Source organism: Sturnira hondurensis, unplaced genomic scaffold, assembly GCF_014824575.4.
Source record: "Sturnira hondurensis isolate 20B ecotype Veracruz unplaced genomic scaffold, ASM1482457v3 Scaffold0000460, whole genome shotgun sequence".
Taxonomy (NCBI): domain Eukaryota; kingdom Metazoa; phylum Chordata; class Mammalia; order Chiroptera; family Phyllostomidae; genus Sturnira; species Sturnira hondurensis.
Window position 1 is genome coordinate 279414 of NW_028073091.1, and position 27551 is coordinate 306964.

The window sequence follows — 27551 nt, forward strand, 5'->3', positions numbered from 1 at the left end:
ATATATATATGTCTATCCTTATGCCAACACCACAGTTTTGTCTACTGTAGCTTTGTAGTAGTTTGAAATTAGTCAAGTGTGAAGCCTCCAGCTTGTTCTTCTTTCTGAGATTGTTTGGCTATTGGGAGCCCCTTGTAATTTTGTGTAAATAACTAAACTATATTTCATTAAAATTAAATACTCTATGCAACAAAGGACATTATTAAGAAAGCTAAGTGAGAACCTACACAACGGAAAAAATATATTGTATATGATAAGGATCTAGTACCTAAAATATACAGAAAACTCTTACATAACCAAGAGGGCAACCGACTAAAAAATAGACAATGAGCTTCAATAGCTGTTTCTCCAAAAAAGATATAAAAATGAACAATAAGTAAATTAAAAGATGCTCATTATTAGTCATCAGGGAAATACTAATTAAAACCATGGGTCAACCACCTCATACCCACTGTGATGGCTACTATCAAAAAGGAAAAAAAGCCATGAAAAACAATAATGAATGGAAAAAAACAAGTGGTATGGAAACTGTGGAGAAATCAGAGTTCTTGTGCACTGCTGGTAGAAATCTAAAACAGTACAGCCTCCACAAAAAAAAAATTAATCGCCACATGAGCCAGTAATCTACTTCCAGGTATGTATCCAAAATAATTTAAGCAGTGTGTAATTGATATACACATATGTAATTGAAGAGATATTTGTATGTTCACATTCATAAAAGCACTATTCACAATAGCCAAAAGGTGGGAGCAACCCAAATGACCATCGATTTGGATAAACAAAACGCAGTATATACACACAATGAGTCATTGTTCGGCCTTAAAATAGAACACAATTCTGATACATCCTACAGGATGAACCTTGAGGTCATTATACTAAGTGAAGTGGGTCAGATACAAACGGACAAATACATTATACTTCTACTTTCATAAGGTGCTAGATGAGTTAAAATAATAAAGGCATTTTGAGAGGAGGAAGATGGTGGCCAGGAAGGAGGGAGCAGATTCCACTTCCCCCTACACACAAGTGAGAAAAACCTAGCCCATCTAAGGAGGAACAGAGCAAACAGCCAACAGTACCCCACCATATATGAAAATAGGAGAACAAAAATTGTAGAGGACATTGAAAAACCAGATGGTAAGGAAAGTGCTTCAGGACAATAAGGTTCCAGGGACCAGTGCGGGGACCAGGGTGGCTGCAGCCCCAGGCCCAGTGCCCACTGGGTCTGCCACAGGGTTTTGGGGAGAGAGCTAGGTTAACAGCTCCCTCCCCTGCCAAACAAGGTTTGAGCAGCACCAGAAGAGACATGGTTGCTTGAGGTCTCAGAGAGGGGAATAAGGACAAAGAGGCAAACACACAGGGTCTGTGAACACCCATGGAGTCTGTGGATGCTGGCTGGGAAGAGTTGAAAGTTGGGCCTTAATGGGCCCTGACTCAGATAGTCCCTGGTCTGGTTGGAGATTTGGGCTGTGCAAGAAGCCAGGTTGCTGTAAGGAACATAGGCTTGAGTAGGAGGGATTTCTTAAAAAAAAAAAAAAAAAAAAAGTGAAAAAAGAGACCTGTTTGGGGAATTCTGCTGCAGCGGTTGCTAAAGTCTCCTCTCCATCCAGCTGGGCAGCTCTCCTGAGGTGGTGTAGAAGGCACTGCTGTGCACTCCTGTAGCCCTAGGAAGGGTGCACACCCGAACCTGAGAGACTGCAGGTGGCCTGGCCTAGTGATTGAACCGCAACAAAGGGAGAACTCTGAGGTAGGCCTCGAGCCCACAACCAGAGCCCCTGGGAGAAGTGCCAGGCTAGCTCTGGGGAGAGTGCTCCATTATCCCTGGGGACAGTACATGCTGGAGGCTCACTGAGTGCTGATCAGGAAGGAGAAAAGCAAAACCAGTCACCCCTCAGTCTGCTGCAGCCAGCAAGACCAGCAAAACCAGTTTCACCAGATCGAAATCAGCACAAGGCTTTTTTATTCTAAAGTAATTCTTTATCTTTTAATTTTTATTATTTTATTACCTCTCAATTCCATTTTCCTCTCTTTCCTTCTTTCTTCTTTTATTCCTTCTTCCTTTCTTTCCAATTTTACCTCCTCTTCCTTCCTTCTTCTTCTTTTTTTTTTAATGCCCACAAATGAAACATAAAAGCCTAGAACTGTGAAAAGACCAAAGTTGGACCCAAAGAGGGGGCATCCCAAGAGCTGAGACAGTGAGATAAATTTCACTTTCCTATTAAAGAGGACCTGGAATTTACTGTATATTTGTATTATTATTTTTAATTATTTTTACACCTTTTATTTTAATAGTGTTTTTACATCCCTCTTCTTTCTGTTTACTCTTCTTTGCTTGGTTGGTTAAATTGTATTGTTTAACAGGTTTCCCCTGTTTTCTCTTTCATAGGGTATTGCTAATTTACTGTCTTTCACTTCACTTGTGTTCCATTAGCACACTACTCAAGGTCCTATATTCCCTATTCTTGTTGTCCACATCACATAAACTGTGTCATATGATTGTTGCTCTAATATTATTATAAATATAGCAATTCCATATAATTGTAAATATTACACAACAACCCTCTCAGATCTTAGCCAACTTCATGGTTTCCTGAACTTTATTACTGTAGTGGTTAACTCTATTCTCTCACGCACTATAGCTATTTACTATCCTTTTCTTTTTTTTTTAAAATTCTTGTTCAAGTACAGTTTTCTGTCTTGTATTCCCAGCCCTGCCCCCCAGAGTGCTCCCCAACTCCCTCCCATTTCCGCCCCCCATCTTAGTTATTGTCCATGTGTCCTGGGAATGTGTGCAGGGAATGCACAAGAAGCAACCATACATTGACCTGCGAGCACCTTTTGTATTTCAGTGTTTTTGGTTATATTTTGCTTGCTTCTTTGTTTTGTTGTTTAGATTTCCTGTTAAAGGTGATATCATATGGTATTTGTCTTTCACCGCCTGGCTTATTTCGCTCAGCATAATGCTTTCCAGTTCCATCCATGATGTTGCAAAGGGTAGGAGGTCCTTCTTCCTTTCTGCAGCATAGAAGTCCATTGTACCATAGTTTTTTGATCCAGTCATTGACCGATGGGCATCTAGGTTGCTTCCAACTCTTGGCTATTGTAAATTGTGCTGCTATGAACATTGGGGTGCATAAGTTCTTTTGGATTGGTGCTTCAGGGTTCTTAGGATATACTCCTAACAGTGGAATTGCTGGGTCAAAAGGCACGTCCATTTTTAGTTTTCTTAGAAAATTCCATACTGTTTTCCATAGTGGGTGTACCAGTCTGCAATCCCACCAACAGTGAACTAGGGTCCCCTTTTCCCCACAACCTCTCCAACACTTGTTATTTGTTTCTTTGTTTATGGTAGCCATTCTGACTGGTGTTAAGTGGTATCTCATTGTGGTTTTAATTGGCATCTCTCTGATAGCTAATGATATTGAGCATCTTTTCATGTGTCTCTGGATCCTCTGTATGTCCTCCTTGGTGAATCTGTTCAAGTCCTTTTTCCATTTTTTAATTGGGTTGCTGGTCTTCTTTGAGTGGAGTCCTGTGAGTTCTTTGTATATTTTGGAGATTAAACCTTTGTCTGAGGTATCATTGGCAAATATGTTTTCCCAAACAGTTGCTTCTCTTTTTATCTTGATACTGTTTTCCTTAGACTGGCAGAAGCTTTTAAGTTTGATGAGATCCCATTTGTTTGTTCTTTCCTTTATGTCCCTTGCTCTGGGGGACGTATCAGTAAAAATATTGCTGTGTGGAATATCTGAGATTTTCCTGCCAATGCTCTCCTCTAGGGCTTTAATGGTTTCACGGCTTATATTTAAGTCTTTTATCCACCTTGAATTTATTTTGTTGTATGGTGTAAGTTGGTACTCGAGTTTCATTTTTTTGCATGTAGCTGTCCAGTTCTCCCAACACCATTTGTCGAAGAGGCTATCTTTACTCCATTTTATGTTACTGCCCCCTTTGTCGAATATTAATTGACTGTAGAGAGTTGGTTTTATTTTTGGGTTCTCTGTTCTATTCCATTGGTCTATGTGCCTGTTTTTATGCCAGTACCAGGCTGTTTTGATTACAGTGGCCCTGTAATACAGTTTGATATCAGGTATTGTAATCCCTCCTATTTTCTTCTTCTTTCTCAAAATTGCAGCTGCTATTTGGGGTCTTTTATGGTTCCATATAAATTTTTGAAGTGTTTGTTCTATGTCTGTGAAATATGCCATTAGTACTTTAATGGGTATTGCATTGAATCTGTAAATTTCTTTGGGTAGTATGGACATTTTGATGATGTTAATTCTTCCAATCCATGAACACGGTATATGTTTCCATTTCTGTGTCTTCCTTGCTTTCTTTCTTCAGTGTTGTGTAATTTTCTGTATACGGGTCTTTTACGTCCTTGGTTAGGTTTATTCCCAGATATTTTATTTTTGTTTTTGCTATATCTAATGGGATTTTTTTCTTGATTTCTGCTTCTGCTGTTTCATTGTTGATATACAAAAATGCCTTTGATTTCTCGATATTGACTTTGTACCCCACTGTTTTGACACATTCATTTATTAGTTCAAGTAGTTTTGGGGTAGAGGCTATAGGATTTTCCATGTACACTATCATGTCATCTGCAAACAGGGCCAGTTTTGTTTCCTCCTTTCTGATTTGGATGCCTTTTATTTCCTTTTCTTGTCTGATCACTGTGGCTAGAACTTTCAATACTATATTGAATAGAAGTGGTGAAAGTGGACAACCTTGTCTTGTTCCTGATCTTAGTGGAAAAGATTTTAGTTTTGCCCATTGAATATGATGTTGGTTGTAGGTCTTTCATATATGGCCTTTATTATATTGAGGAATGTTCCCTCTATTCCCACTTTGCTGAGTACCTTTATCATAAATGGGTGTCGTACTTTATCAAAAGCTTTTTCCGCATCTATTGATATGATCATGTGGTGTTTGTGTTTGCTTTTGTTTATGTGGTGTATTACATTTACTGATTTACAAATATTGAACCATCCTTGCATCCCTGGGATGAATCCCACTTGGTCATGGTGTATGATCTTTTTGATGTATTGTTGGATGTGATTTGCCAATATTTTGTTGAGGATTTTAGCATCTATGTTCATCAGTGATATTGGCCTGAAGTTTTCTTTCTTTGTTGTGTCTCTATCTGGTTTTGGAATTAGGATGATGCTGGCTTCATAAAAAGACTTTGGGAGTTTCCCATCATTTTGGATTTTTTGGAATAGTCTGTGAAGAATAGGGGTTAGCTCTTCCTTAAAAGCTTTGTAGAATTCTCCTGTGAAACCATCTGGTCCAGGGCTTTTGTGTGATGGGAGTTTTTTGATTACTTCTTCAATTTCATCTGTTGTTATTGGCCTGTTCAGGTTTTCTGTTTCTTTTTGATTGAGTTTTGGAAGATTATATTTTTCTAGAAATTTGTCCATTTCACCTAGGTTTTCAAATTTCTTGCCATACAGCTCTGCATAGTAATTTCTTACAATCCCTTCTATTTCTGTGGTATCAGTTGTAATCTCTCCTCTTTCATTTCTGATTGTGTTTATTTGGGTCTTCTCTCTTCTTTTCTTGATGAGCCTACTTAAAGGTTTGTCTATTTTGTTTATCTTTTCAAAAAACCAACTCCTGGATTCATGGATCCTTAGAATTGTGCTTTTAGTCTCTATGTCGTTTAATTCTGCTCTGATCTTAGTTATTTCCTTCCTTCTACTTGCTCTGGGCTGTCTTTGTTGTTGTTCCTTGAGTTCTAGGAGGCTTCGGCTTAGATTGTTTGTTTGAAATGTTTCTATTTTCTTTAGGTAAGCCTGTATTGCTATTAATTTCCCTCTCAGGGCTGCCTTCACTGTGTCCCATAAGTTTTGGGTTGTTGTGAGTTCATTTTCATTTGTCTCCAGGAACTTTTTCATTTCTTCCCTAATTTCTATCTTGACCCATTTGTCGTTTAATAGCATACCACTCAAGTCTCCATGATTTGGGGTGTTTTGGGTTTTGTCCTGCGGGGTTAGTTTCCAATTTCAGTCCCTTATGATCACACAAAATGCTTGGTATGATTTCTATTTTCCTAAAATTGTTGAGTCTCCTTTTGTGTCCTATCATGTGGTATGTCTTGGAAAATGTTCCATGTGCTTTTGAAAAGAATGTGTATTTTGCTTCTTTGGGATGAAGGGATCTCTCTATATATATCAATTAGGTCCATTTCATCTAGAGTGTCATTTAATGCTGCAATATCTTTGTTGATATTTTGTTTGGAAGATCTGTCCATTTCTGACAGTGGGGTGTTAAAATCCCCTACTATAATTGTGTTGCTATCAGTATCTTTCTTGAGGTCCTCTAGGATTTTCTTTATATATTTGGGTGTTCCTATGTTGGGCGCATATATATTTACAATGTTAATGTCTTCTTGGTGGATTCTTCCCTTGAGTAATATGAAGTGACCTTCTAGGTCTCTCTTTATGGCCCTGTTTTTGAAGTCTATTTTGTCTGATATGAGAATTGCTACCCCGGCTTTTTTTTTCTTGTCCATTAGCTTGGAAAATTTGTTTCCGTCCTTTCACTTTTAGTCTGTGGTGGTCTTTTGACCTGAGGTAGGTCTCTTGTAGGCAGCATATGTGTGGGTCATGCTTTCCTATCCATTCAGCTATTCTGTCTTTTAATTGGTGCATTTAATCCATTTACGTTTAAGGTTATTATTGAAAGGTACTTATTCATTGCCATTTATGTACCTGTGTTCCTCTCTGTCTCTCTCTTTTCCTTCCTTTCCTTAAAGCAGCCCTTTTAGTAATTCTTGTAGAGCTCGTTTGTTGGGGGCATATTCTTTTAGACTTCTTTTGTTTGGAAGCTCTTTATCTGTCCTTCTATCTTGATTGAGAGCCTTGCTGGGTACAGTACCCTTGGTTGTAGGCCTCTGTTTCTCATTACGTGGAATATTCCCTGCCATTCTCTTCTTGCTTGGAATGTTTCCATTGAGAAGTCAGTAGCTAAACTTTTTGGGACCCCCTTGTATGTTACTTCCTTTTTCTCCCTTGCTGCCTTTAGGATTTTCTCCTTGTCTTGGAGGTTTGCCATTTTAATGATGATGTGTCTTGCAGTAGTCCTCTTTGGGTTCCACCTGCATGGGTCTCTCTGCAATTCCTGGATCCGTGTTACTTTATCTCTCCTCAACTTTGGAAAATTTTCTGTTATTACTCTTTCAAGTGGGTTCTATCCCTTGTTCTTCTTCCTCTCCTTCTGGTATTCCTATTATTCAGATATTATTACTTTTCATATTGTCTTGTTTTTTTCTTAAATTCTCCTCATTTTTTCTGAGTCTCTTTTCCATTACTTTGTCTGTCTGGGAGATTCTTTCTGTCCTGTCTTTGATCTTACTTATACAATCTTCTGCCTCATCAATCTTACCCTTCATAACTTCTACTGTGTTCTTCAGTTCAGAAATTGTACTTTTCCTTTCCTCTTGGCCTTTGCTGATGGTTTCTATTTCCTTTTTCATGTTGGTATAGTTTGCAGAGAGTGCACTGTAGCTCCCCTGTAGTTTCTGGTAGCTTGTTGTAAGCTCTTTGAGTTTCCTGATAACCAGTGCTTTGAATTCAATATCTGATAGTTGACTTGCCTCTCTTTCATCTAACATTCTTTCTGAGGCTTCCTCCTTTTCTTTCATTTGGGGATTGTTTCTTTGTCTTCCCATTGTTTGTGATACTCTTCTTGTTGGCCTCAGCTTCTTAAATTGATCTGTTCTGGTTCCCTGAGTTTATGGTGTGAACTTCTGTGGTAGGATACCTGTGCAATTCAGTGGTGCAGTCTCCTGCAGGTATCTTGGTGTTCTCCGCTTCCACCTACTCCTTTCTTTATTGTGCATGTGTGATCATTTGGAGGGGGAGGCAAAATAGTTTATGATAGCAGAAGATTATTTTATGGTATTACAGACACCATCGGTAGAGAAGAAATAGACAATCTTAGGCTATGTATAATGTTAACCATGCTGTTTGACCCAGCTTGCCACTTTTAAGAAAGGATGGACATAAGCTAATTCTCTTGTTGGGAAAGGGAGGCTTGTGAGTTGTATCTAGAAAGCAGTGAGGTTGCGGGTGGCCAGATTTTGAGGCAAGGTGCAAGTACAGGTTAGTAACTGGGTGCAGTGTGTCAGTAAATAGAGTAATAGAATTCAGGAACCTGTAAGGTGGTCTAAGGTATGAGAGATGTGTCATGAAGTATTCCTGTTGTATAGAACAGCTCTTATTTACAATAATGTTAGAGCAACACTCACGTGATAGACTCTATGTGATCTGTCTAAATGCGGGTTATAGAGCTTGGGGAGTATGCGAAAGGAAAGGAATTGAAATATAGAAAATTTGCAATACAGTGTGGAGGAAAAAGAAGTGGGAACCTACCAGGTAGTACAATATAACCAGCCAGGACTAAGAAACCTGTACAGAAAGAGGAGGAATACAAAGATATTCTGAAAATAAAAAAAAAGAAGAATAATGCAAAAAAATAATAATACACCTAAAAGAAAACTAAGCAACAAACAAACAAACAATCCAACACACCTACACACATACATACACACACACAAAAGTCAGGACAAAGGAGGAATAAGTGGAAAATTTGGGAAGAACGGAAGGACTAAAACCGGACAAAAAGAAAAAGAAATGAGTGACAGAGTACTGAAAGATAGAGCAACAATACAGTTTAAAACATATAAGATTACTTTAAAAAGAGGTTGAGGGAGAAAAAAAGGGAAGGGGGAAAAAACCACACACACACACACACACACACACACACAAAACAAAACAAAACAACAACAAAAAAACACCCTTCCTTTGTTGGTTTCAAACTGTCCAAACTGGTTTTTCTGGTTGCAGGCCAGCTGGGCCTCTCTGAGGGCAGGTATTCAGACTCGAGCCAAGCACCAGACTGGGATTTGGCGCCCAAACCCCTGGGAGGCTGCCTGTGTCCCGCGGTATCTGGCACTGTCCTTCTCAGTCCCATGGGGGGACCCAGGTGTTCCCGCCCCTCACCTGGATGGCTGCTGGGTGGTTGGGCCGTGAGGCAAGCTGCTGTCGCAGAACACCTCAGTTCACTTTCCAATAGAGACTTCTCCACAAAGCCTGCCTCTCAGCCCAGCCCAATCCCAAAAGATCGGCAACGACAGTGTCCTTAAATCCCTCGGGCTGGCGGGCTGGTGACCACAGAGTCCGCAGTTGAATAGGGCCCTCCGCCCTTGCCACCCTTTATGTTAACTTAAGCCCACAGGTCTCTGCCCGGTATTACCCAGCCTGCCTAGACAGGGGAGGGGTGGGGGAGTCAGTTTCTCTCCCAAGGACCCTGTAGCAGGCCCATGACTCCCACGGAGTGCGCTGCCTGCCCACTGGGTGCCGGGCCTCTGGAATTCCCTCCGCCACATGTGCCCCGGCCCTGGATTCAGACGGGGCCTCTGTTTCCCACTGATGGTTCTGGCCCAGATTGCCCACCGCTTCTCATCCATACTCATGCACCCCAGGAGGTCACCTGCCTTGGGCGCGCCCAGGGCGCAGCCTGCTGCCAAGGAGGCTGTGGGTGCACCAGCTTTTGTCCTCACTTGCCTTCTGGAGTCCTCTCTGACCTCCAGCTGTCTGGCTCCTCTGTCACACTCTCTGGTCTCTCATTTTCATAAATGCTGGGGAATTGTTGGTTGATTATGCTGTTCTTCAGTAGATCCTCCTGGATTTTTCCACCAGATGCACTGGAGCTGGGTTCCCTCTGTGCTACTCTGTCGCCATCTTCCTCTCTCTCCCTATTTACTATCCTTTACTCTCACCTTACCTCAGAATCTGACCTCCCACAAGGGGGGGGGGGGGTCACTGCTTTATAGATCCAACTCACAATCCTTCCCTCCCTAACAAGAGTCTTACATTCTTTCCATCCTTTCTAAAAAGTGGCTAGTTGGGTTGAAGATTACAGTTATCGCTACACATACCCAAAGGATCTCCTATCTCTTCTCTGCCAGCTGCTAATGTAAATATCATAGAATACTCTCTTGCTGTCTTAAACCATTTTGTCTTCCCCCTCCAACTGATCACAAAAAAGAGTGGCTGGAAGCTGTGAACACCAGAATACCTGGTAGAAGGGGAAACCCGCCAACAAAGGAACCACCAACAGATAACAACAGAGGAAGGTGAAGGAAGGAGTGGAAGCCATACTAACCTCAATCCAGGACCTATCTGGAAATACAAATAAACAGTGTAGAAACTACCCAGAACAACTGAACAAGAGGAAGAAAGAATACTCAAAACCTTGTACACATGGAAAAACCAGCTTCAACACAAGTTGCCCACTCCAGCACAAGAAAATGCGAGAGGTAGTTGTGAGAGCAAACCATCAATTAACAAGCTAGGGGGAAGGATCCACCAAAGAAAGACCCAACAGTAGTCAAAACCAAAGACAAACACAGATCCAACTTAAACAACAGCCAAAGACCAGTGAGCTCAGGAGATCCAGGAGAATACACCACTGAATCTCATAGGCATTGTACCATAGAAGTTCACACCATGAACCCAGGCAGCCAGAACAGATCAAATTAAGGAGCTGAAGCTAACAAGAAGAGTTCACAAACAACTGAAACACACAAAAAAATCCACTCATGAAAGGAGAACAGGAAGCCTCAGAAAGAATGCTAAATGAAATAGAGGCAACTCAACTATCAGATACTGAGTTCAAAGCAATGTTTATCAGGAAGATCCATGAGCTCATAGTGAATTGCCAGAAACTACAGAAAAACTACAATGAACTCACTGCAAACTGTACCAACATAAAAAAGAAAATGGAAACTATCAAAAAGGGTCAAGAGGAAATGAGGGATATAATTTATGAACTGAAGAACACAGAAGAAGGAATGAAAAACAGGATAGATGAAGCAGAAGATTAGATCAGCGAGCTGGAGGACAAAGTAGATAAAAACACCCAGAAAGAGCAAGAAAAGGAAAAGAGGCTCAGAAAGAATGAAAAGGGATTAAGAGAAATGCAGAAAAATATGAAACATAATAATATCAATATAATAGATACACCAGAAGGAGAAGAAAAAAAGCAAGAGATAGAAAACTTATCCAAAAAAGTAATGATAGAAAACTTCCTTAATTTGATAAGACAAAAATGTCACACAAATTCAGGAAACACAGAGAGTCCCAGTCAAGAGGAACCCAAAGAGACCCACTTCAAGAAACATCATAATAAAAATGGCATAATTCCAAGGAAAAGAGAGAATCCTAAAGGCAGCAAGGGAGAAACAGGAAGTAACATACAGTTTAGCCCTGATAAGACTAGCTTCTGACTTCTCGATGGAAACGCTCCAAGCAAGACGAGAATGGCAAGAAATATTCCAAGTAATGAGAACCAGAGGCCTAAACCAAGGCTACTTTACCCAGCAAGACTCCCAATCAAGATAGAAGGCCAAATACAGAGCCTCCAAGACAAAAGTCTAAAAGAATATACCTCCATGAAACCAGCTCTGCAAAAGATACTAAAGGAACTGCTTTATGAAAAGGAAGAAAAAGAGACAGACAGAGAGGAACACAGGTAAAAAAATGGCAGTGAATAAGTACCTATCAATAATAACATTAAACGTAACTGGATTAAATGCCCCGATCAAAAGACATAGAATAGCTGAATGCTGCCTACACGAGACCCACCTCAGGACAAAAGACCTACACACTCTGAAAATAAAGGGATGGAAATAAATAATCCAAGCAAATGAACAGGAAAAAAAGCTGGGGTAGCAATACCTATATCATACAAAATAGACTTCAAAATAAAAAAGGCCATAAAGAGAGACCCAGAAGATTACTTCATAATACTCAAGGGAAGAATCCACCAAGAACACATAAATATTGTAAATATATATGCACCCAACATAGGAGCACCCAAATACATAAAGAAAATCTTAGAATACTTGAAGAAAGATATTAACAGCAACACAATTATAGTAGGGGATTTTAACACCACCATATCAAAAATGGACAGATCTTCCAAACAAAATATCAGCAAAGATATTGTGGCATTCAACAATGCCCCAGATGAAATGGATTTAACTGATATATAGAGAGCCCTTCATCTCAAGGACACTAAAAACATGTACATTCTTTTCAAATGTACATGGAACATTTTCAAAAAGAGACCATATGGTACAACACAAAAAAGCCTCAACAAATTCAATAAAATTGAAATCATATCCAGCATTTTTCTCTGACCACAAGGGACTGAAACTAGAAACCAACCCCAAGGGAAAAGACCCAAAAAACTCAAAATCAAATTGAATAGCATGCTTTTAAACAATGAATGGGTGAAGAATGAAATTAGGGAAGAAATCAAAAAGTTTGTGGAAACAAATGAAAATAAATACACAACAACCCAAAATTTATGGGACACAGCAAAGGCAGTCCTAAGAGGGAAGTTATTAGCAATACAGGCCTACCAAAAAAAGACAAACATTTCAAACAAACAACCTAACACTACACCTACAAGAACTCAAGGAATAAAAACAAAGACAGCCCAGGACAAGTAGAAGGAAGAAAGTAACAAAGATCAAAGAAGAATTAAATGACAGAGACTAAAAGCACAGTTCTAAGGATCAGTGAATCGAGAAGCTGGTTCTTTAAAAAGATAAAAAAAATTGACAAGTCTTTAAGCAGGCTCATCAAGAAAAAGAGAAAGAAGACCCAAATAAACACAATCAGAAATTAAAGAGGAGAGATTACAACTGACACCACAGAAGTACAAGGGATTGCAAGTAATTACTATGAAGAACTATATGGCAAGAAATTTGAAAGTCTAGGTGAAATTGACAAATTTCTAGAAAAATATAATCTTCCAAAACTGAATGAAGAAGAAGCAGAAAGCCTGAACAGAACAATAACAACAAATGAAATTGAGGCAGTAATCAGAAAACTCCCAAAACAAAGAAGCCCTGGACCAGATGGTTTCACAGGAAAATTATATAAAGCATTTAAGGAAGAGCTAACCCCTATCCTTCACAGACTATTCCAAAAAATCCAAAATGATCAAAGACTCCCAAACTCTTTTTATGAAGCCAACATCATCTTAATCCCAAAACCAGAATAAGAAACAACAAACAAAGAAAACTTCAAGCCCATATTCCTGATGAATATAGAACAAAATCCTCAACAAAATATTAGCAAACCGCATCCAACAATACATCAAAAAGATCATACACCATGACCAAGTGGGATTCATCCCAGGGATGCAAAGATGGTACAATATTTGCAAATGAATAAATGTAACACATTACATAAACAAAAAGAAAGATAAAAGTACATGATCATATCAAGAGATGCAGAAAAAGCATTTGATAAGGTACAGCATCATTTATGATAAAAACACTAAGCAAAGTGGAAATACAGGAAGCATTCCTCAGCATAATAAAGGCCATATATGAGAGACCTACAGCCAATATCCTACTCAATGGGAAAAAACTAAAATCTTTTCCACTAAGATCAAGAACAAGACAAGGTTGTCCACTTTCATCACATTAATTCAACATAGTATTGGAAGTTTTAGCCACAGTGATCAGACAAGGAAAGGAAATAAAAGGTCTTCAAATTGGAAATGAGGAAACAGAACAGTCATTGTTTGCAGATGACATGATAGTGTACATAGAAAATCCTATAAACTCCAACAAAAAACTGCTCAACCAAATAAATGATTTTGTCAAAACAGCAGGACACAAAGTCAATATCCAGAAATCAAAAGCACTTTTGTATACAAACAATGAAACAGCAGAATCAGAAATCAAGAAAAAAATCCCATTTGATATAGCAATAAGAAAAATAAAATACCTAAGAATAAACCTAACCAAGGAGGTAAAACACCTGTATACAGAAAACTACACAACACTGAAGAAAGAAATCAAGGAAGACACAAACAAACAAAGGGAAACATATACCAGGTTCATTGATCAGAAGAATTAATATCATCAAAATGTCCATACTACACAAAGCAATTACAGATTCAATGCAATACCTATTAAAGTACCAATGGCATATTTCAGACACAGGACAAACACTTCAAAAATTTATATAGAACCATAAATGACCCCAAATAGGAGCTGCAATTTTAAGAAGAACAAAGTAGGAGGGATCACAAATACCTGATACCAAACTGTATTACAAGGCCACTGTAATCAAAACAGCCTGGTACTGGCATGAAAACAGACATATGGACCAATGGAACAGAACAGAGAGACCAGAAATACACCCAAGTCTGTATGATGAATTAATATTCAAGAAAGGGGGCAGAAACATAAAATGGACTAAAATTAGCCTCTTCATCAAATGGTGTTGGGAGAACTGGACAGCTAGCTATATGCAAAAAAATAAAATTTGAGCACCAACTTACACCATACACCAAAATAAATGCAAGGTGGATAAAAGATTTAAAATTAAGTTGTGATATCATTAAAGTCCTTCAGGAAAATACAGGCAGGAAAATCTCAGATATTTCACACAGCAACATTTTCAACGATATGTCCCCTAGAGCAAGGGACATAAAAGAAAGAATAAACAAATGAGATCTCACCAAAATAAAAAGCTTCTGCATGGCTAAAGAAAACAGTATTAAAATCAAAAGAGAACCAACCATACGAGAAAATATATTTGCCAATGATACCTCAGACAAGGGTTTACTCCCCAAATTATTTAAAGAACTTGCACAACTCCACTCTAAAAAGACAAGCAACCTAATTTAAAAAATGGGCAAAGGACTTGAACAGACACTTCTCCAAGGACAACATACAGAGGATCCGGAGGCACGTGAAAAGATGTTCAGTATCTCTAGCTCTCAGAGACATGCAAATTAAAACCACAATGAGATGCCACTTTACACTAGTCAGAATGGTCATCATAAACAAAGCAACAAATAACAAATGTTGGAGAGGTTGTAGAGAAAAGAGAACCCTAGTTCACTGTTGGTAGGATTGCAGACTGGTACAACCACTATGGAAAACAGTATGGAATTTTCTCAGAAAACTAAAAATGGACCTGCCTTTTGACCCAGCAAGTTCACTGCTAGGATTATATCCTAAGAACCTTGAAACACCAATCCAAAAGAACCTATATACCCCAATATTCATAGCAGCACAATTTATAATAGCCAAGTGTTGGAAGCAACCCAGGTGCCCATCAGTAAATGAATGGATCCAAAAACTATGGTACATTTACACAATAAAGTTCTATGCAGCAGAAAGAAAGAAGGAGCTCCTACCCTTTGCAACAGCATGGATGGAACTGGAAAGTATTATACTACACGAAATAAGGCAAGTGGTGAAAGACAAATACCATATGATCTCACCTTTAACAGGAACCTAAACAACAAAACAAACAAGCAAAATATAACCAAAGCCACTGAAATTGAGAACATGATGACATTATCCAGAGAGGAGAGGGGAGAGAATTTCAGATGAAAAGGGGAAGGGTTTACAGGGACAAGTATAAAGGACACATGGACAAAAACAAGGGGTGGGTTGGAAACAGGAGGAAGATGGGGAGGGCTGGGTGGATGGCCTGGGATGACATTAAAAGGCAAAAAACTATACTTGAACAACAATTAAAATAAAACAATAAAACAATTGTTTTATTGTTTAATAAATATTTATTATACATATTAAACATAAATATAATAAACAATATAATATACCAACATACTAATATTTATATTTATTATATAAATATAATAAATGAAATACTGATATATAAATATAATAAATATTTGTGTGTTGTTAATATTTAATAAATGTTTATTTATTGTTTAATAAATAAACAATTTTATTTATTACAACAATTAAACTATTGTTTTAATAAAACAATAAAAGTAATAATAGAGGCAGAAAGCAGAGGTTGCCCTGGGCTGGGGAAAGGGGAAAGTGGAGACAGTGTTTTCAGCAGGGGAACAGAGTTTCAGTTTTGTAAGATGAAGAGTTCTGGAGATGGATGCTGGTGAAGGGTGCACAATGTGCTTAAAACCACACACCTGTACACTTAAAAGTGATTAAAATGGCACATTTTAAGCTATATATATTTCACCCCAGTAAAAAGATACAATTGTGAGTGAAGCATTTTCAGCAGTAACAAAACCATGAATCAGAGACCACACTCATGATGTGCAAACAATTAGCCTCCACATTACACAGTAAAAGCAATAAGGGTGTGATCTGGTCTCACAAGGCCAAAAGTTATCTAATTTCCTGAGAACATCAATTATAATTTGCACCTACTTCCTGGACCTAATTGTATGTGGTACTCATGGCGACTGAAGCTTAACTATTAGCCACAGCATTTAAACTAAACTGGTAGCCCGTACTGTTCACCACGGTAGGCACTTGCCACCTGAAAATGCAGCCAGACAGAAAGGAGGTCTCCTGCACCGAATGCTGAACACTTAGTATGAAAAAGAATGTTAAATATCTCACTTACAATGTTGATACTGATTACAAGTTGAAATGACAATATACATACACACTTGGTAAAAGAAAATATTTAAATTAACTTCATCTGTTTTTTTACATGCAGTTACTAGAAAACGCAAAATCACATATGTGGCTAACACTGTATCAGTCTTCAGTGCTCTAAAACATAAAAACAAACCTCCATTTTTTAGCAAAGTTTAACAACACAGCATACTTAATCTATTATAATATTTAACTAAATCTCATTTTCAGTGCTTAGAATCCTCTTTTTATAAATGGTGGAAAGCAAAAAAAAACCACTGAAAACTTGTGGTAAAATATATAAAACAATACACCAAAATGTATGGTGACAAGCTAAAATGCATACCTTTCTTACAATCCCATACAAAAATAAGTAGAAAACAATGCTGAAGGTTTGAATAAACCAATATTAGAAGTTTCACAGGAGAGAGATTGGCTGAATAGTTGAGCAAAACTACAAATGTGTCAAACACACTTCAGGGCCTCTGTTCTGTGATTTGCTGGAAAAAAATTCTCTTTCATTAACAAGATGCTTTGGCACATTGACTCTCAGTATTTATTTACTTGTGTTTTCTCCCTCTACTCCACTCAAATATCAGTGCTCTGAAAGAAGAAATTCATTCACCAGCCCATCAGGTCTCCAACCTAACACCAGACATGTCAGAAATACCAAACGTACACTGACCAATTACGTCTGTTGCTGAAACACATTTTTTATACCAAAGAAGATAAACTCTTTAAAAAAACAAAAGAAAATTTTGAAAAATCTACATATGAGTAACCCCTTATTGGAAATAAAAATTACAAAAGGATATGTAGTAACATTACAGAGACAGAACCAGAGGAGAACGAATCTATTGTGTCATTTCATCAGTCAGTTGTTACAGCACAGAAGTTGGAGCCAGAAGTAGGTAGGAACTACTGGAATCATGCTTTGGGGTAGTTTATTTATTTTAGTATACATACAAGACCTTAATGATATAGTAGATTTTTATAATATTTTATATGGAGATAAGAACCAACCACAGAAGTATTTTCTACTGCATGCTGGTTCACTAGTTACCTTGTGACAATAAAAATATGTGTTGCAGAACTAAAGGGCTCAAGTTGTATGTTTTTCTTGCAATAATAGGAGCAAATTCTAAATTCATTACCATTTTCTGTGTGGCAGGTGGCTTTTAGTAGTGTGCCACAAAACAGGTATTTTCCCAAAAATAAGCACCTTCCTCCATTCCTATAATATAAAGGTGACATTTAAATATGATTTGGGGGCCCAGGACCTGCTTTGGGAAAACAACTGTCCTATGGAAAGAGCATTTTGAAAAAAGATATATAAAAGGCTTCCACCGACATAATTTTGCCAAAAATTAATGCAAATGTGCCCCCAAATGGTTTTCCTATCTGCACAATTACAAACTTGAAAATCAATTTTCAAAATCATTTAAAAGGTGTGCCAAATGAACGATTTCCATGGGTGTTAGTGCATTTGACAAAAACACATCAATGTAATATCTTTCAGTTACATTTCTAAAATGTATAGTAGGTAATAAGAGGCCAGAGAAGGACTTCTTGGAAAGTTGCCATTTGAACAAAGATTTGAGAGAGGTGATGGTGACACCTGGGTGGGGAAAACACAGCCAGGAGAATGGCAGTTGCAAACACAGACTGCTAACGTGACGTGTCCTAGGAATATGGAAGATGCTGAATGCAGGGAGAAAGAAAAGTAGATGAAGCCAGAAAAGTAATGGGCAGGTGTAGAGGCAGCTTTCACTGTGAGAAGGACGAGAGACCACTGAGGGTTTTGAGAAGAGAAGTGACAGATCTGACTCCTACTGTACTGGGACCTCCTGAGGACTTCGGTGGAAAAGAGTAGAAGCAAGAGACCATTCTGGGGGGCCCAGCTTGGGTGAGGGTGGTGGTGGGTGAGGGTGGTGGCAGGAGAGGTGGGTGGATGCCATTGTTCCTATTAGCTCACCAGTAATACATCCTCCTACCTCCATCTTTGTTATGCTTCCCCTCTCTGCTAAACTCACACTCTCAGTGTTTCATCTGGTTCCACGCCTTTGGATATCAACCATATGTCAATACCTACCAATGCATGAGCACAGCCAAGCCTTTCTCTTAAACTACAGACTCTCATGGACTGCTCTCTCCTGGACACTGCCACTTGCATGCCTTGGAGACAACATGTGCAAAATGGAATTCCCCATATGACCCAAAACTGCCCCCCCTTTTATCTCGGCCCATGTCAAACTTCTCTTTCCAGTCATCCAGGCCTAAACTGTCAGAGTCCTCCTGAATTCCTCTTGTTTTCTGGTACCTTACATCCAGCCAATCAGCTAAGTGTAGTATCTTCAAAATGCATCCAGCCTAACCAGGAATCACCTTCTCCACTGTCTCCATACTCTCCAACGACTGTCACCTCTTACCTGGGTCACTTCAGGAAACTCCTAAATGGTCAGTTGGCTTCAGGACTTGAGCCACTCCAATGAACTCCCCACTCAGGCACTGGATCACATCATTTCTATACTCAAAGCCCTCAATCTGCCACCCCATCTCCCTAAGAATAACAGCTCAAGGGCTCTTCTTTCAACCACACCTGCACTCTCACTTCCTACTATTTCTTCCCCTTTGCTACTACATTCCAGCCACATTTGTCTCCTCAGTACCACTTGTACACATGTAACATGCTCTCCTTGCCTCAGAGCCTCTGCAGTGGATATGTCCTCTCATTGTGCCACTCTTCCTCCCACCTTCCAAAGGCCTATGTTCCAACATGGCCTTCTCAGTGAGAACTCCCCTGACCACCTCATTGGAGTTTACAATCCCATCCTCAATCTAGCAGTTCGTGACCTCCTCTTGCTTTATTTTTTTCCAAAGCACAAATTCCTTTCTGACACTATGTATTTTACATTTTAAAAATTTGTGTTCAGTTCCACTATATTATAAGCTCTATGAACAGCTTTTTATTTATTTTGTTCACCAGTGTCTCCCTAATGCTTGAACACTGCTTAGCCCCTAGGAAGTGTGCAATAAGAATCTGCTTGGTGTGTGACTGAGTCTGCAATTTACTTCTGATGAGCAGACTGGCAAGGCCAAGCTAAGTGACTTGCATGAACAGGGGCATTGGGCATCATCTCCACCTGGCCATGAAGCTGTGGTCCTTACCTATACTTCAGTGGGCTGAGTGGGATCTCTGATGGGACTTCTATGCTGCAGAAATAGGACCAGTGTGGACCATGCCACCACTTCAATAATGGGGAAGCGCTGCTGCTGGTGAAGCCTCATCCACATCCCATGCTCTGTGAGAGTAGTGACAAAGCCAGACCAAGACCACATGCAGGCCCTGCAGAGAGAGAGCCTCCTAGTATCAGGAGGAGAGTGTATGGCTACCACAGTCAGTGAGAGAAAAAGCAGTGAGGTGAGGCTGGAAAGGGAGTCATAGCCAAGACCACATGAGCCTCCAGAGAGCACCACGCAATCACTGAAAGGGTCTGGCTTCAACACAGAAAGTGGACAAGAAGCCTATTATATCAAATCAAGCCCCAAATGGGAAGTTTAGACTAGAGCAATAGCAGAGACAGTGGAACACCAATTAGGGATGGTAGGTGAGAAAAGGAGTGAAGATGTACAGTGAGAGAGTAAAGTGTCAAGAAAACCTCTTAAAGTTTCCAATTGGTAGAACTGAAGAGATGGGATGAGATCATTTACTGAGAGAGTACTGGACAAAGGCCAGGTTTTAGGGGAAGAGCATGGGTTTAATTTTCAGCAGTGTGGAGTTCCAAATGTCTTGGACAATAGAGGGTATCATGTGAGTAGGGGGTTAACATATCCTGGGCCACCTGTTGTGTCTGAGATCAGGATGCAAACAGGTGGGAGTCATCAGTGTTGTGGTAGTCCCTGAAGCCCAGGCTGTGGATGAGATGGCTTCTGAGAACAAAAGAGTAGAGGACTTAGACATAGCCTCAGGAGACTCCAGCTGTCATGTCTGGATAGGGAGTTGACTGCAAAGAATTATAATGGTAGAGTCGTACTAAAGGGCCATGTTATCGAAGCCAAGGAGAGTGATTACTTCTCAAAGAAGAGAGGGTTCACCAGGGTGAACTGGCACTGAGAAGTGAAGTACAGAGAGAACTGGAAAGCACCCTTAGTAAGGAGGCAGTGAAAGTCATTAACAAGAACCTAGAAGGAGACATTTTGATGGCAGCACAAATAGAAGCTACACTGCAATACATTGAGGAGTGCGCATGAGATCCAGAATTTGATACAGGCAGTGAAGACATAGTTTCTGAGTCTTTGATTGTGAACTGGAGAAAAGGATATGAATTGATGGCTGAGTGGTACCCAGTTTTGAATTTTTAAAGGGTTCTTTTTAATTAATGTTAAAATATAGAGACATGAACATGTATAAATGTTCATGGGAAGATAACGTGAATATTTTAGCAAGACAGAATGCAAGTTCTGAGAGAGATCCAAAGAGATGTTGAGTAAGTATGTTGCAAAGACCAGGTGCTGAGGTCAGATAGGGCATGTTCCATGGCCCTTCAGGAAGTAGGCCAGTTTTCAGCACTGAAAAGATGCCCTGTGACTGTGGGTGTGGAGCTTAAGAGGAGTGGAGAAAATATTCAAAAGAATGACATTTGAAATTAGCATGAGAAGAAAGACTGAACCAGGGGCCAAGGCCCTTGATGAGAGAAAAAAAGAATATTCAGGAGTCAGAAGCTGATGGAGTGAGAAATGGAGAGGGCAGAACCATTAGTCAATGAATATTTATTTGTGTCTACTCTATGGTCACTAGGCAGATCAGCAAAACAAGCTATAAAAGGCTATGGCTACTTGTGTGTCTGGAATCCAATCACACACAACATCAGATAGTCCAAGCACCACATGTCCTCAGCAGGCTTCCAGTCAAGGCCAGGACCCACAGCATCATTACAAGATGAATAGCTCAAGACTAGAATGACATAAACATGAATCAGGGGATATTCCTACATCCTCAGAACAGTATGAATTCAGTTATAGAGTCAGGACTGCCTGCAGGGAGATCAGCTCAGTGAAGGAACAGAAGAAAGAATGTTGATGAAAAAAAGAAGAGGGATTTAACCAGATAAAAAATAGGGAGTCCTGCAAGTAAGCCTGGCTCAGAGAGATGTGAGAGAAAGAATCAATATTTTTAAATTAATTGGAGAGTTGTGTACCAGGTAAATTAGGAAAGGCTGATGCTGAAGCATTCCATCCAGAAGCAAAGTGCAACTATGAGACAGTGGGCCAGCCATGTGCCAGGTTGTAAAGGGGAAGGATAAATCTGAGAAAGTGAGATACAGGAACTGTTGATGCTCATCAGATAGCAACTGCAAAAACGTCCCAGGAATCCTGATCATCTAGCAAGTGTTGAGAGACACTACACAAGCCTGACCTTCAAAATACCTTTGATTTAGCTATTAGTAGCCCCATTTTAGAGATAAGGGAACTGAGATGTCAGGGGTGTCAAACTCATTTTCACTGGGGGCCACATCTGCCTCAGGGTTGCCTTCAAAGAGTCAAATGTAATTTTAGAACTGTATAAATGTAATTACTCCTTAACTAGGGGCAAGGAACTCGATGCTGCTGCCAGGTAGAAACAAGGTACTGGGCCAGATAAAGCAAGGTGGAGGGCCAGATTCAGCCTGTGGGCCTTGTGTTTGCCATCTGTGTGCATGTTAAAGTAACACATGGCACAGCTAATAAGAGGTGGAACCTGCATTTCAACTCAGGTTTAGCAAATCCAGTAAGGAATTCAAGCCAATCCAAATGAGCAACAATTCGACAAAGAGCTCTAGATTCCAAAATTTGAGGGATGGTTGTTTCACTAATATGTAATATTGCCAAGCAACTTTTAGAGAAGTCTTATATTTATTTTAAAATATAATAATGATATTAGGCAGCTAATAATGCATGACTGACCCATCAAAAAGTGATAGATGCCTTTAAAAAGGTCCACATCAAAAGTTGAACTCTAAATAATCACAATAAGTGGTTAATATGGCACATGCTTGTGGGAAAACATGGGTTATACTTATGCCATGGGATAGTTAAATCAGCATTTTAATTTAACCCTAAAGCCAGGGGAAAAGTGACCTGATAAGGCTGAGCAATAGAGGCTTAGGCCAGAGACCAAAGTCAGTGTAGGAACTCTGATTCTGCTGGTCTTTGCAAGTCTTAGAAGGCAATGAGAGGGTATGAAAATGTTTAAGATTCACATATCTTTCAATGCTCAGGTAAAATACTCACAGTTCCTAATGAATACAAGTTTCTAATTAGTACAATTCCCTAATTAGTACAAATCCTATAACTAAAATGTAGGAGGCATTGGCTGTCCCAAGGTTGTAAGGCAAGATCCCGGGCCCCAAACATGGCTTGTGTTTCCATAATGGAAGTGGAAAGACTTCAGTGGAATCTGGAACTGACTAAAGGATAGAGAGGAATAATCTTTTAAGAGAAAAATCTCAGAGTGTCCATGTAAGAATGAAAATAGTACAAAACAGTACCAATGCAAAAATCAGTAATATTCCCTATAATTTTCCAATGCATTAACTTGATTGAGCTCATTTTTTCACATTATCTCACAGCAGCAACAAAGGTGATTTCTGTTTCATTTGCCAGAAATAGTCAAGAGCACAGGTCAGATGGGAAAGGAATGTAGGAAATGAAACATGCAGCATGTGTGTTACAGTTGAGTGGAATCAGTTGTTAATGCCTAGTCAACCAGGGAGAGATCTCAATAGACAGCTAATCAGTGGAGAGAAAGGCACAAGGAAGTGTAGTCCCCAGTATTTCATGCAAATCTGCCCCCATTACTACACACAAAGCCATCTTGTTCTTTTAACAGCTGCACAGGAATCCCCAAGAGATGGTCTGTCACTTATCCACCAGTTTTTCACTGACTGCTTCTTTTTTTATTTTTTTGCTCAGTGAACAGCCTTAAACATAAATATCCCACCATGTGTTTTGAGACTATATTAGTGTATTGGATGAATGAACAGTATGTTTTTATCATAGATGCATCTCTTTTTAAGAAAAGAATCCTCATTATTTTTCAATTTAACTTGCAGTAATATGTAGGTATCAGACTAGAGGTAGTACCCACCCTGAAAAAGCCAGTTCTAGTAGGCTGAAGTCACGTGTGATCTATAACTGTTTAGCATGAAGTTAATAACTCTAATCATGGTGAAGGCATCACTGATTGCTAAGAAAGGGAGACTTCTAGACACAAGCTAGAAAGGAATGCCACCAATTAGCACTCAATTTAGGTGCTTTATGCATCTTAGGAATAATTCTATATCAAAGCTCTAAGAACAAAAGATTCTGGAGGCTTGGAGGCTTCTGCAATAACCATGCACATACAATTTCCATCTGGAGAGAAAACTGAGGAATGAGCAGCGATGCTCTGCCCCATAAAGACTGAAGTCACCCCTTTCTCCCCCTCCTTCGCTGTCCACCCTGTCCCTACTACCAAATTAAATTGTATGCATTAGGTGGGATGAAATGTCTCCTTGCTTTCTATCTTCTATTTCTACAAAATGAACTGTGTATCTTCCTGTGCCGTAGCCCATAGGACCTCCTGCATTTCCAGAGAGAGAATTGTTCACAGCTTGCAATTTCAGACAGAAAAAAGAATAGTATTATTGCCCCACAAATTTGTTGAATTTGTTCTAATTTTATTGTCCCCTTTTCTCTTCCTCCCACTCCACCTCTTTGGATCCAAATGCCACAGAAAAAGAAGTGCATTTGGATTGATCTGCAATGTAAAATGCTCCAGTCCTTTATTGTTATCTAGCAAATCTTCCTGAAAAGAATATTTTTAAAGTTTTTAGTTCAAAGCAGAAAGGACTCCATGTGCTAATGCCTGCTTCTCACATGGAAGACAGTTGTTGAAGAGATAACAGGGACAAACATAAAGCATGAATTCCTAAGGAAGGCAAGCTGTGTGATTGCATAGTCAGGAGAAACAGAATCCCACCACGGTGCTTTATTTCACCATTCAAAGGGAGGAACCCATGAATCACGGAGCTTCCCATTTAAAAGTCTCCCAAATCCACAGAATGCAAGTTGGAGTTTTAAAGGAGAAAACCAGTATTTCTCTACAGAGGATTCTGGCCAGTTCCCACATGGTGAGAAGCCAACAATGCTTTGCAAGCCAGCCTGGGAGCTGTGAGCAGTCATTGTCATCTCATGGAAACCACAATCTAACTGACAGTGGATGCAGCACCTTTCCTGTATTCTGCTCTTACAACAAGGAGGCATGAAGGAATACATGTAGACATCATCAAATGCATTCTTTAAAAGAAAATTAAAATATTTAGCCAAGTCCATGAAGGGCTGTGTCTAGGAAAACATCCTGAACAAAACGGCAGCCTCTAACGTGGTTTGCATTTTTCTCACTTCGGACTACATCTTTTTAAAACTTTCATAAATCCATTAAATCATCTTTCACATTAGTAGGAATCCCTGAACCACAGAATTTTCTAAAACACTAACTTCTAATTTGGAAGAAATTCCAAATAATTTGTGTGTGTGTGTGTGTGTGTGTGTGTGTGTCTGTGTGTGCCTACTTACTTGTTTTAGACAAGGATAGCAAAATGCTCACCCCTCCCTGACAAGGGTACAGAAATTCAACATTTCCCCCTCGCGGATTCCAGTATTCTTATTGCTGACTCGCTCTCCCAGAAAAGGCGATCCCTTTTCAGAGACTCACAAACAAGAATGCCAAAGCGATCACTGCCCTAATGCGGACGCGGCGGAGCCCTAGCAAAGGAAGGGAAATCGGTTACCTGAGAAAGAACACAACCGCTCATCGCTTCTTCCCAGCTCGCCTCGCAAAGGACCAGGCAGCACACGGGGTGCGGATGCGAGCTCCTCCCGGAGACAGGCGGGGCGCGTACTCCCTCACGCGGTGGTGGTGACGCTGTCAGCCAGTCGCCCGCAGGCGCCAGCTAGCCAGTCGGTGCCCCAAACGCGCCCACCCTCTCCGCACACCTGAGCCCTTGTGTCCCGTGCCCCTGGAGCCCCCATGCTCCCCGCGCCGCCCGCGCACCTGCGCCCCCTTGCGCCCCACGTCCCCCAACCCCGCGCACCTGAGGGCCCCGCGCACCTGCGCTCCCTACCAGCGCGGCCTGGTGCTGTCAAAACCGCCCGAAGTCCTCTAGCCTTCCTCCTCCTTCTTCTATCTCTGACTTCCACGCTTGCCAAATGCCGGCTGCAGCGGCGGCTGCTCCCGCTTAAATGGCGCCTGCACTCCACCGAAGAGCTTTGAGGTGCCACCTACTGCATGCTTCTGGAATAGATGACCAAGACTGGAATTTTCTGAGATTTCAATGAATTAAAATAATTTCATTGAAAATGTACCAGACTTTTTCGTTTTAGATCGTTTACATTACCAACTATAATTACTACTAACCACACAAGTCTTTCTTTCTTTCTTTCTTTCATTCAGTGTCCAGACACTAAATAAAAAACCTACCAGTTTGGAAGACAGACAAAATGGGACTGTGCCCGTAGCCAACCACACAGTGCAGGTTAATACATTTTAATTTTAGGAACTCCTAATGACAAAACCATCATTGGCAACCTGAGGCTAGAACTACCCTTTCACTGACTAGTTTCACAGTTCTGTCTCAAGGAAATAACCACATTTATCTTCTGACATTGATAAACAGTTGTCAAAGAAGTATTGGTCAAAAACCGGTGAACTGGCAAGATGTATGACTAACAATTCTGTGCTGACATTTCAAAAATGCTTGCCTGTAACATTGATCTATAAATTTAAACTACAGGTTTGAGGATAATTTGTTCTCCCTATGTTAACTTTCTTGTTTATAAACACTACCAAATTTTCTAAGAGTTGAACAATATTAACATTTTCCTGATTTTAAATTTGATTTAGCTGATAGAAGCTCATTAACCTGTCTTAAAACTGTTTCTGAATTTCTGTATAATTTCAAACAGCACTATCCTTTGACGTTCATTTCCAAAGTAAATTTCTACCCTGTTATTCACAGGAAATGTGTGTCTTTAATATCTTACTCAAGAAATATAATGATGATGAAGAAAGTCTTTGCTCATTAGTTCATCCTAATTCTGAACTTAAAGATATGGCCATTGGAATATGAAAAGAATACATCATTTTAGTTAAGGCTTACCATTGGCAAACCCATCTCTACTTCACCGATGCCAGAAAGCAGGGTAGTTGCTGCATTCCCAGTCTCCTCTCCATTTCCAGGGAATGGGTGGCCATGGGGAAAGCTGTCCTAGGAGAGTCCGGATACACTGGGTGGAAGGCTTTGGGCACCACCTGCTGCCATTGCTGGAATCTGAAAGAACCATCCAGACTAACAAGTCAGATAGTTGTTTTCTGTGACAATTCAAAATGTAGGCTATTGAGTTAAGCTAAATGATAAGATGGGGGTTGAGGACTAAACAAATAAAGGTAAAAAGATTTATAGAACTAAAAAATATTGAAGTCAAAAAGTCAGTCTTAGCCCAGAGCTACTAGGGAGCAAGAGTCTGCAGCTGGAAGGGCACCAGTCCCATTCTACAAATTATGCATTGTGGAAGAATACTGCATTTTGCCACATATAATTACTATTTGCTCTAGAAAAGGAAGTGTGAGCCCCAGAGGCCCCATTTAAATAGGAGCAATACACTTAAAATGATCTCCCTGTCACTTCCCACAAGCCCTGACTTTTCATGGGCCAGAAGAAACAGATTGCTCCCAGAAACTTAGTGTCAGAATCAGAGTTAATAATATCCCCAAGAGGCATCTATGCCTATTGGAGGTGAGAAGCTGTAGGCCAGTGTCTTTCAAATTCCACTATGCATCAAAATCACCCCAGGGGCTTGCTATACACAGTCACCTGGGAAACAGCCCACATTTTCTGATTTAGCAGGGCTGGGGCTAGGTTCCAAAATGTGTAATTCTAACAAGTTTCCTGGTCATGTTGAGGCTGCTTGGAGCAAGCATGCCCTGAGCACAACCACCTACTTGGAGCACAGACTAGTAACTAGTGGTAATATGCTCAGAGAAAAAAAAACCATAACATTCTTCTACTTTCTA

At 39.9% G+C, this 27551-nt stretch overlaps 1 protein-coding gene across 1 annotated transcript in view; it reads right to left on the bottom strand.

Moving 5' to 3' along the window:
* Positions 1–25441, bottom strand: part of DIRAS2 (DIRAS family GTPase 2) — a 46341-nt gene extending 20900 nt beyond the window's left edge. Inside the window, exon 1 of the mRNA XM_037041179.1 lies at positions 25270–25441. The gene's annotated coding sequence lies outside the window, so the exon portion shown is untranslated. The remainder of the gene's footprint in view (positions 1–25269) is intronic.
* Between the last annotated feature and the right edge of the window lie 2110 nt (positions 25442–27551).